The sequence below is a fragment of the Orbicella faveolata genome, unplaced genomic scaffold, assembly GCF_042242905.1.
Source record: "Orbicella faveolata isolate gen_17 unplaced genomic scaffold, um_ofav_v1 contig_34, whole genome shotgun sequence".
Taxonomy (NCBI): domain Eukaryota; kingdom Metazoa; phylum Cnidaria; class Anthozoa; order Scleractinia; family Merulinidae; genus Orbicella; species Orbicella faveolata.
The window spans coordinates 27,630,502-27,642,661 of NW_028301563.1; the positions used below are offsets into that span (position 1 = coordinate 27,630,502).

Below are 12,160 nucleotides of genomic sequence, written 5' to 3' on the forward strand. Positions count from 1 at the left end.
TGTGTTTTTTTTAAAAAAGTTCCGTTTCAATTTCGTTTGCAAATCAAGTCTTACTGTTTTTTTGTATTCCCGGCTTTGTTATTCTATGCCAACAAAACGATAAATTGAAAATAAAAACCTGTAATGATTAATTTGGCTTCACAATTGCCTTGATTATCTTCATTATTAATTTCAATCGTTTTCATAGCTATGCTTTGTTTCGCCTTCATTTCGTTGTGTTTGTTGTGGTCCGTATAACCTTTATTTCACTTTATTAATTTTGATAAAAAGTTTGAGTTTTGTAAGGGTGGAATCAAACTTGCTTTACTTACTTTGACCAGGCACTTGAGTTTTATGATAAGTTGGGTTTTGAAAAATAATTTTAATTAAGTGGATGAAATCTTTTACTGCCGGAAATCGTTGTACCACAGGACATAGCGTTGATATGAATCAAAACAAATGCGATTTTAAATTACATTGAGCTGATTTATGAATTGCCGAGGCTCTAGTCGAAATTCAAACAAACCTGAAATCAGCTAAGAGTAAGATCACAAACAAATGTCGTATTTGTCCGAGCTCTTGTGGCTAAGACAACAGTTTAAATTGTTTGTACTACTCCACAACTTCATAACTGTTGCTACAAATTTAGCACGGATAAATGTCTTTTAAAAACATTTTATTCAAGATTGTCTGTACTTCTCCAAAACTTCATAACTGTTGTTGCACACTGTTTAGGCCAAGTAAATTTCTTAAAATTTTTTTTTTCAAGATCACGAGCAAATGTATTTCTGAGCTCTTGTGACTAAAACAACAGTTCAAATTGTTTGTACTACTCCAAAGCTTCATTAACCGTTGTTAAAGATAGTTTTCGTCAGGTAAATTTCTTAGTTCTTTATTCAGGATCGTAAACCAATGTCGATTGTGGCTAAAACAACAATTGAAATTGTCTGTACTTCCCAAAACTTCATAACTGTAGTTAGAGATTGTTTAGGACGGGTAAAGTTTTTTATTCAATTTTCCTGTGGTACAAACGAGAATCGTTGAAAAAGGTTTTTATCCGAGACAGTATCTCATGCAAAAGAATTTCAAAAAGCAAAATGTTCCGGAAAAGAATTGCTTGGTTCAAAATTTGATTTAAAAAAAAGCAACGAGGTTAAAAGATCTTTTTCGGATTTTATTTTCACGAGTAAGGAACAAATGGGCGTTTTACTTTAATTTTTTTGCACGAGGTGATGTTCAAATGATTTTTGGCGGGAAAATTATAAGGGTAGCCATTCTGAATTTTTTGTCCAGAATGTTGTCAGGGGAAACGCTGTGCAAATTTTTGCAAATTTTCCCGCCAAAAGTCTTAGCATATAAGGGAACATTTTTTCCTTGCCACCTTTTTATAATTTAATCGATTTCCATTAACTAATTAACTTATAATTAGAGAGCACTTGAGGCAAACAAAAGTGATTTTTACGCTACACAATTGTCTGTGTTTATTGAAATATTTTATTATTGATAATAAAACTGTTTAATGACTTCTTATATATCATTTTAACTGACCAGTAATAATTACAATGTAAACAATATCAAGTAGAGCAGACACAACACATGAGAAATAAATTTTATTGTTGACAATTTTGTAGACTGCTAAGTGGAAAAATTTAAAATATAAAACGGCGCATGCGTATTTTGAGCGCCCGTATTTTTATAAGTTTTTTGGCGGGAAAATTGAAAATTTTCGAAAGGAGTGCATGAAGAGAGAAGGAACTCTGATATATTTTTTTTAAAAAATTGACGCATGCGTATTTGAAGCGCTCGTAAGTCTTTTCGCGGGAAAATTTAACACGGTCAAACCGATGTTAACAAGGAAACAACTTTCAGCAAAAAAATTGACATAACACTGGCCTGGAAATTTCTTGATATCACAGATAAATTCAAAAGTGATTTGAAAATAAATGTTTTGTGAAATTTTGAACTCTCAGACAAGTCATCATGGCAGAAAAGATATTTCTAGCCCTATACGACAATAATGATCCGTACCGCAGTGAAAAAGAAGACGAAAAAAATGAAAGCAAAAAGTTGGACTGGTACAAAGTACAAACTATAACTTTGTAACAAACACTGACTCAAGTACTCAAGCTCGTAGAAACTTGGCAAACCTTTGTTACAAAATTATAGCTTCTACTTTGCACTAGTCCATATCTTCTTGCTTTAACCTTTTGCGCCCTTCTCTCACTACCGCACGGATCAGTCTTGCCGTCTACGTTTTATAAATACTGCTCGAAAATTTGTCGCTTCCCAGACGACTCAAGATGGTAAAAAAGATGCTGATTGACTTATGAAACTAATTGACCTTTTGAACAGAACAGAAATTTCTAGCTTCGATTTTTTAAAAATAATCTTTAAGCAACGTCTTATTAAGTTCTGTATTCTACCTCTAACTAAATCTTCGATGAATGACTTTCGTGGTTCAACCGGGTGTAAGTCCTGTCTCCCAGTCAGTCCTGACTTTAGGCAGAAACGTGTTAAGCATCACTTACAGCAGCCTGTATCAAAATAAAGAATAACGATAATCAATACAGTAAATGTAATCTCCCAAAAGAATATCAACTTTTGTTAAAAGGGAAACGTTGTGATGGAGGATAGCGTTAGTCGAGACGACCAAGGTAATGTAGCTCAACGACCGAGGTAACGCACAAGACAGCCAAAAGTAAGCAAAGTTCCTACTGACGGCTAGCGGACTTTAGGCATGTTTGTAAAACATTAAGGCTAATTAAAAATCGTCTTGGTGTAAAGAACAAGGAGAAGTATAACTTTCCTTAAAAAAGTTAGTCTTTGTGTAAATCCAATTGAGGCCTGTAGTACAAAGCAACACAAAGAGGTCAACCTATCCATCAGTGAATAAGTTGGACTTTAAATGTAAAATTTCCATGTGGAGAAAAACTGAAAATTTAGACATTCTCAGTCAAAGTAAAACGTATACTTACTCTTATTTTCTTCCCAGTTAAAAAGCGACTAATTGTACTTTGTTTTCAACCAAGACTTTTTAGAATTGCTTAAAACTTCAATTTTGTGTGCTAGGAATTTTGCTTTTTTTGGCTTATTTCTTTCAGAAAAGTGCATTCAAGAGCATGACAGAATGACGAACTAAATAGTAACGAGAAAGCAAAACTTAAAACACAAAAGCCTCAAAACACATATGGCCTCCGTGGGAGAACTACAATTTGTCTATGGGTGTGGTTTGAATTTATTTTCACCTCAAGGAGGAACCAATTTTGAAACGAGAGGCAATTCATAGTTTTTCAATTTCCTGCCAATTTAATACAATGTATGTATAGCTTTTTAACTGATCAATTTTAATAAGGTTTTTTAAATATTATTTTTCAGCGACTTTACGCCTTTCTTGAATAAATAGTACTCTTGATAAATAGTACTCTTGCAGCCAGTTTGATTCTTACAACAACTTTGATGCTCAGTGGCTTTACATCGGTCTACGCTAACTGTTTTCTATGTATTATGACATCCTTGTGATTTTACAATATTGCACGTTTTGAATCATATTGTTAATTGTATAAGGGAAATCATGACGACACATGAATCTATACTGCACTGAATGCTTTGTTCTACTTTTTAACTCTTTCAGTCCCAAGTTCAAAATGTTAAATCTTCTTACTGATAGCCATACAGTTCTTTTACTGTCTGTTCTGAGAATTTAGTGGTACATCCAGAAATATCACTTAGCTGATGATTTTCTTTATTCTTTTCACCTGTTTGCTTCATAATGTGTTGATAATGTATGGTGAAATTAGAGTTTGATCATTCTTGCAAATTACAGGATTAAGTCTTGCATGTTATCAATTCTAAGTGGTTACCCTGGTAATGGTACTGTTGCAGTTATGACTGGCATTTTCTTACACTATGAGGTTGCGCTAATCTCCATTATACATGTAGTAATATCCATGCAATCATCTTAACAAACTAAAGGAAAGGGATCTTCCATTCATTTCAGCAGAAATTCTTGGGGAGGGGTGTGTGATAAGGCAAAAGAAACTCTGTACAAGAGGCTAGGGTGGACGCCACTCCATTGATGTTTTTCCAAAGTGTGGAAAATATATTAAAGTCTGGAATATAGAACTTTCATGAGTTGTACTTCATCTACTGGAAATATACTGATGTGACAAATGTTTGTCAACTATTCTTTAATGTAGCTACATGTACATGTAAGGCCATTTTTCTTCATTATTGCTAAATGGCTAAAGTAAGCCATTATTCATTTTACTGTCAGAAAGATCTACTTCTCCGTTTTCTTCCGCAAATTTGCAGTGTTGGTCAAGTATAAGTTTATAAAAAGTTTCAATCAATCATTCTATGACATCATAATCTTGAAAATGAATAAATATATTTTGTAACGTTTCGCTAATTACACTGGAGTATGTTCACTATGTATGGTTCGTGTTAACTGTAGAAGTATTTTAGGTGTGAATCCCTAAGGGGCTAGTAGGCTATTTAAGAATTTGTAAGTTATGCAAGAGCCACTCGAAGGCATCTCTTTCAACTTTGCTTTTGCTGTTATGTCGTCGGATACTGAAAGAGCGAGCGTTCCCGCTTCGATCGCGCAATCCTTCACTGAGGGAGATCCTTTTCATGAGACTGCTTCACGAACATTGTTTCTTCGTCTTTTGGACGTTAACTTTGATCAGAAGTTCGCTGCATTCAAACGCGATCTCGACGAGAAACAAGCCGCCACTCAGTCTCAACTGTAGAGGCTAAAAACGGTATCCAAGGCTTCGAGTTCTTTTACCTCTAAAGTACAGTACGACTTCACCAACTCTCTGCTGGATGCAACAGACGGGACCAGCAAGACCATCTCAAAAGGAAACCTTTCAGAAGCCAAGTTATTTCGTTCCGCGGACAAGAACCCCGCTGTTTGGGCAGCAGTGCAAGTACGAATCGACGAACTCGCCGAAGATTCAGAGGAAGAGAAAAAGCTCTGATCAGCCGAAATACGAACGCTAGCTAAGATCCGGGAGAAAAAGCGGAAAAATGCGTCTAGCTGGCCAACTCTACAGCTACCCGCTCTACATCCAGTGAAGCTCCATCCACTCATGGCCTGTCCATTGTCAATTATTTTTCTTCTAATCAGCCTTTCTGTTTTTTTTTCGCATGCAGTCCTTTCGTGGACGTCAGCCTCAACTAGCAGACAAGAGTTTCAGATGCGGCCAAAGAAGCCACTGAGCAAATCCATCTTCCTGCCCAAGCCGTTTTAGAGGAGCCGCTGCAGCCCCTCCAAGCAGTAAAAATACATACTTATGGCAAATACCAAGCTGCATTGAAGAGAATGGGATAATATGAGTATATATATATTTTTTCAGTTTAATCAAATGATTGGGAGACTTTAACCCAGTTGAACTTATTGATAATTTTGTTGAACCATGTGATTCAAGGTTTTTTGGAAGTCTTGAAAAGACAATTTACTCTAAGGGGCTGAAAAATTTCCGTAGCTGTTCATTCATCGTTCGCGTAAATTTTGGTTATGTCAGTTGTGTCCATTACTTTTGACTTTGTCATGGCAACCGCAAACTTCGTGTAGGTTTGGACAAAAATCAACTTTTTCGACGTACTTCTGTATTTTTCTTTTCCAGCTTTGTTCATCATTTTGCTGAATTTCACTAAATTGTACATTTCATAAGCATTCTGGCTTCATAAGCATTCTAGATTATTTTTTGACTTTTTAAGAAAATAGTAATATCCAAGATGGTGGGTCAAATGACGTCATGCGACGTCACAGCCAAAAAATATGTCATTATTTTATAGAGCAAGCTCAGGGCTTCCTGTACCTTAATGGAACGAAAACCCAAGGAGGGGTTTTCATCCCCCTTGTGCCACGATGGGGCTGTTAGTTCGAGGGTTAACAATTGTACCAGCCCTGATGACTTTACGAATGAATAAAAGACTGATTATCAGGACAGAACGTATTATATTTAAGTTAAAGGCATCCTTATGGTTAATGTAGATTTTTAAAATCATATAGGTGCTTCTTGCTTTATTCGCGATACTATTTTTGATGGGTATTAGATTCTCTTTATTTACAGTCCACCCTCAGCTCAGTTTTCTAATAATCGCTCAGCCATCCAGTCCAGTATAGTGATTTTTCGATCAGGCTATTTCTGATCTTCTGGCCACAGGTTCAGTGGTCGAGTGCGCGTGTGCTCCTGCTGTTGTTAACCCGTTGTCAGTTTCCATACAGTTGGAGTTCTGGAAGAATAATGTTTCGTATCTCAATTCCAGTGTTTTGCAGACGTTGTTCGCAGACTATCTTGTATTGTATGCTCGGATGTTAGCGCTATCGGATTGGCTGCTTTTATTGCCATTGGCAACATTGCCTGTTTTCGCACAAAAACTGAGATTCTATGTAGACGAATACCAGATCGAGTACCACGTGGAGAGAACTCCCCTGTGTTTGTTTTGCTTTGAAAAGTTTGCACATCTTCTTTCAGGGTGCTCTGTTAAGTGGTTTACTGACAACCAATCTGTACCTTTGATCGTCGATTCTGGTAGTATGAAACTGTGTTCGCTTCAACTCGCCGGTGATATATTTGATACCGCCAAAGAAAGTAATATCAAAATCGAGGCTGAGTTGATACCTCGTTCATTTAACGCGAAAGCTGATTACTTACGCAAGATCGTCGATTGATGACTGGTCAGTTAAAGATAGCTATTTTCATGAAGTAACCTCTTATCGGGGTCCCTGTTCAATTGATTACTTTCCCAGTTAAAAAAAAAAATTCAAGTTTTTCCCAGTTTCTTTTCGAAGATTCTCTAGCATTTAGTTGGGTAGGAGAAAGCTGTTGGCTGGTGCCACCTGTTTCGTTAGTTAAAAATGTCATCCGCCACATATGTTTTTGTCAATAGAACTGGTTACTCTTTATTGGCCTTTCAGCTCCCTTTTGGCGTTTTTGGTGGATCGTAGGTGGAGTTTCAGATCTTTTGTTATTGATTTTCTCTTTGTTGAGAACGGTAAAGATGTTTAGCTCCATGGGGCAAATAACAGTTCCCTTTTGACTCGGAGAATTTTAGTTGCTTGTCGGCGCTGTACAGTCCAGTGTCCAGTAGAACCTGTCTATGGAGAAGTCATGCCGCGCGGTCACGATTACGCTGTTTTAGGCCGTTGGGTCATGTCACCTTTGTGCGGGACTGCCTGTTTATCATGTGTTGATCTTAGGTGATTGCACTGTTTCAGGCCGTTGGGCCATGTCATCTTTGTGCGGGACTGCCCGTTTATCATGTGTTGATCTTAGGTGATTGCACTGTTTTAGACCTTTGGGCCATGTCATTTTTGTGCGGGACTGCCCGTTTATCACGTGTTGATCTTAGGTGATTATACTGTTTTAGGCCGTTGAGCCATGCCATTTTTGTGCAGGACTGCCAGTATATAGCGTGCTGAATGCAAGATTTAGGCCTCTGGGCCTTCCTTATGTTCTGATCTGCGTGTTGTTGCATTTTTTTTTTTTCTAATTGTTCTCACATTTCTTTTGTTATCTTTCAAGTCTACAAAGTGGATGTGTGTTTACTTCAAAGGTTGCCCACTCAAGAGATCTAGACGACTTCGCAAGTCAGCGGAAGGTCTTACCTTGCGTGCCTGTAAAGCAAAGGCCCCTTCAACAACAGAGCGTTACTCAAGTGACTCTCAAACATTTAGAGAATGGTCTTCGCGCTTTGAGGAAGTCGCTTGTTTGCCGTCTGATGAGACGTCTTTTGCTGACCTCTTTTGCTCCTTATTTGGAGTATTTTGCTGCAGCAAAGTTCCCTCTACTCCACACTTGGTTCTGCCTGTTATGGCATAAATTGGGCACACCATCGGTATGGCTTTCCGACTTGTGATTTGACTTGTGATAGAAATGTTCTCGAGGCGGCTAAAATTCAGCTTGCAAAACCTGTTTCCATAAAAAGGGGGGCGCTGTTACTCCCGAGATGATCTTGAGGATATATAATAGGTTTGCGGGCGCCAAGGCTAATCCTGCTAATCTTCGCTTAGCTGCAATTTGCGTGACTGCCTAGTCGGCTTTTCTCCGCGGCAACGAGTTAGCTAGCCTTCGTGGCTGTAACGTTAGTTTTTGCGATGCAGTTGTCAAGATTTATATATGTAAGAGCAAAACAGATGTTTATTATATGAGATTTTTAGTTTTGATTTTATGAATTTATTTTCTTCGGAGATGTAGCATATTTTGCTCTCAAAAAATTCGTATTACAAATAAAGTTTTAGACTTGGCATGCGTTTGCGGAACTAGGATATCTTATACACTTGTTTAATCTACATAGCTTAAGAACAGGGGCCGCTAAGGAGCAGGCATCAGCAATCTACACTTTTTATGTCACGGCAGATAGAAGACTGATCGAGCCAAGGACGGCTAGCCACGGCTACATTACGATAGGTTAGAATCTTTACTTTCAGTGACTAGAAGTTTGCACACTTAGATTCCTTTGTTCTCTTTCTTTATTTTCGAAAGCGGGCATCAATAAACGAGATGCCCGCCCCTGATGCTGTGTTTGTGTTTATTAAGATTAGTTACAAAATATTTTATAATCGTTTCAGGGTGATTACAGTATAAATATATTTTGTAACGTTTCGCTAATTACACTGGAGTATGTTCACTATGTATGGTTCGTGTTAACTGTAGAAGTATTTTAGGCGTGAATCCCTGAGGGGCTAGTAGGCTATTTAAGAATTTGTAAGTTATGCAAGAGCCACTCGAAGGCATCTCTTTCAACTTTGCTTTTTAATTTTTCTGTTTATTCACTGCTGTATTTTCTTTATGATGATGAAACGCTCGCTGTATCCTGCATCAGTAAACGAGATGCCCATGCCCCTGATGCTGTGTTTGTGTTTATTAAGATTAGTTACAAAATATTTTATAATCGTTTCAGGGTGATTAGAGTATAATGGCTGTTGATGTTATTCTGCTATTTCAAAATACTGATCACATGATTGTTGTTGGCCTGATCACTTGCTGCATTTGTGCACTCTTTGCACTTAAAAAGTACTATTATATTCCAAGGCCCTGCCCACACCATGCCAAAGAAATTTCAAAATTTTATTGCTATGTTCAGGCCTACTAATCCAGAGAAACTGTCAACCAAAAATGGAGCTTTTCAAAATGCACTACCTACTGGAAGAATTTGAAAACACATCTTCTCATTTGAATGTAGACAGAAAAAAATTTGAAAAGAGAGCTTTTAGAAAATGATGACTAGATGACGATGGTGAAAATTTAATCCTCCACTTAAGGGTGTATTTGATCATTTCTGCCACAAATGATCAGGGGCACCCAACGGATGGTTTCGGTAAATTATCTGTTCGGAAGGCCTTTAATCCCCTCTGATTTTCTTGAGAGAATTGGCATCTCGAACTTTCGTGATATGAGAAATTTAATGTCTGTTGTTTTCGGACTGTTGAAAATGTCGTTTTGGGTACCGAAGAAAGGTCAGCTATCATTTTCGGAAAGGCGATAAGACCTAAGGTTTTTGGGAAATGGACAAAAAAGCCCTAATAAATTCGAGAATACTCAAGTTCCCCTAGAATATCCGAACAGATAACATTTTTTTAGTGCAACCTAAAATTAACCTACAGAGATTTAAAAGTACTCCAGATAGCCTAAAACAGCGTCTAACAGCATTCGAGAGAAAACGGTCGTTGGGTGCCCCTGAATGATTACAAGTTGCCTTTAGGCAAATAACATTTGATGCGTTTTCAGAGAGAAAAGGTCATTTACAAATTTTCCAGTGTAGTGTGGACGGGACAAAAAACATGTGCTGTTTACTTAAAATCGTGCATGCAAGAAGAATCTAATTATTAGAAAAATTGAACCTACCAGACAATTACTGCTAGATTGTTTCCACGATGGAAAACAGCCTTTATCAAGTTGCAATGATGTACACTTCCTCTTCTGTGGAAGGAACAGTGACATCATAATTATTATATTTTAGTATGTACACTAAAAAAATTTTTTTCCCAACAAAATTATTTGCCTAACTTGCTTCTGGTAATCCTGGAGAGTTAGAAATGCCAGGTTGTGATAATGTTATTGCCTATTATTTTCAGATTTAGAAGGTTTCTCTGGGGAATTCATGTCTCATCCGTTTAAAGCTAATGCACTACAGTGTACATAGACTGTTCCATGCAAATGATCATTTTGAAATAATTCACTAACTCTCATGAGCAGTGTACATTAAAGGAGCTCAGTCAGGGCTTGCGTCTATTGAAAAGTTTAGCCTCGATTTTTTAAATTTGTCATTTGTAATCCGTGTTAATCTTCTCCATCCTTAGCCATCCTTGTTCCTTTATGGTTTATCATTATCTCTTTGGTGTTTTTCTATCTTATTAAACTGTAATTTTCAGGTTTCCTACTGGCCATTTGAAGGTAATTTTGTATTTGACCAAAATAACTCAAAATACCATGACTGAGCTCCTTTAGGTAGTCTATGCAAGCAAGATGGCCACACCAAGGGCTGTACCATTTGGAAAAATACTTCATATTCTTCTCACAAATTTCACATACAGTGCATCTAGAATATCTCTACATGTAGTGTCTATAAGGGCGAGTACTTGGAGAAGCACTGCATAATGACTCCACAATTGTTGCAAGGGGGACTACATGCACATCATGCACTTTTGTTTTCCCATGTTTTCATACATTTATATATGATTATTAATATTGTTTTTATTACCATGGCCCACGGCACGGGTACGTGACGGCTTTGATCTGCTGCTGTGTTCTGTTTGATATCAATAACAGGGAAGAAGGTTAAACTGCAAATTAAGTGTATTGTAACATTAGTGCAAAGTCTTGCCATGTGACCTACTGTACATGTATGCCCTATACTGTGCCTTTAAACTGTGCCTCCTGCAGGGAGCAGGGATGGCACACTGGTGAGAGCACTCGCCTTCCACCAATGTGGCGTGGGTGCAATTCCCACCTGGTGCCATATGTGGGCTGAGTTTGGTGTTGTTGCAAAAATGCAATTAAACTTCAGAGTTTACATGCTACCCCAGCACCAGGACCAAAGCTTGAACATGGTTGTTCATTGACAGCAATCATGGAAAGCCACACTTTTACCATGGTGAACCATGAATGTTAAATGGCACAAGGCTGAGCATGGGCGACCATGGTCAAATTGATTGTGAAAAGGAAGACGGCCAATCATGGTTGACCATGTTCAAAGAACAGGGTTGACCATAGTCAAACATTGGTAGCAGTAACACATAAATTTGAATTCGCTGACACATTCTGGAGGGTATTATTGCAGTTGAAACATCAAATAACTGTGCATATGGTACATCATGGAATAGCATGGCAAACCATGTCCTTTGTTTGATGTACACTGTAGACCATTGATGAATTAATGAGTAACCATATGTCCTTAATATTTAAATGTAGACCATAAAATAACATGGTTAACCATATTTCTTGTTTTATGCACACCATGAAATAACATAATGGTTAGCCATGTCATTTTTTTTTATGTAGACCATGAAATAACAGTTGCTCAACCAACTAATAAATAGACAGTGTTTAATAATTACTTAAACCAGGAAGTTACACTCACAAAAATATTATAAATTATGGTAACACTCCTTGCAGTTCTGCAGACATGGTTTACAATGTACATACCAAATACAGAACTTATGAATAAAAGCACACTGAACTGAGTCATACTGTATTTTGTACTTCAATTCATTGGATTTATTTGATTTGATGGTTAAAATAACCAGGGCATCTGACAGGATGCAGTGATGTAGATCCGCATAATTTGCTAACATGCATCCACATCCTCCACATAATCTTACAACCTGGCTCTGATTACAAGTTAACCTGACATAAGCCCGCAATCCAATCCAAAACCATTACTTGGCCAGTGGTAAACTTTAAAAAATCATGTGATCTCAATGAGCTCTAACCCTGAGCCCACCATATGGTCATGTGATACTGGTCAGTAGATACCTTGCTTAGACAGGTGTTAATTGACCACAACATGGATATCCAATATCAAAAATGTACATGAATGCTGTAAAGCAAGACTGCATGATTTAGCTTGGTAAATAGTTCAAGCTGGAGTATGACCATGTCGTGCGATGTCATTGTCATAGGGCGTACATGCCTGCAATCCATGCCGTTAACCATGTTGACCATGAAAA

The 12,160-nt window shown here is 37.5% G+C and overlaps 1 long non-coding RNA gene across 1 annotated transcript; it reads right to left on the minus strand.

Moving 5' to 3' along the window:
- Positions 1-1,450: 1,450 nt before the first annotated feature.
- Positions 1,451-10,774, minus strand: LOC110055366 (uncharacterized). The gene is made up of 3 exons (XR_016201171.1): positions 10,693-10,774; positions 9,837-9,911; positions 1,451-2,513 (listed from the first exon to the last, which is right to left on the minus strand). It is a non-coding gene; the product is annotated as an uncharacterized LOC110055366 (long non-coding RNA).
- Between the last annotated feature and the right edge of the window lie 1,386 nt (positions 10,775-12,160).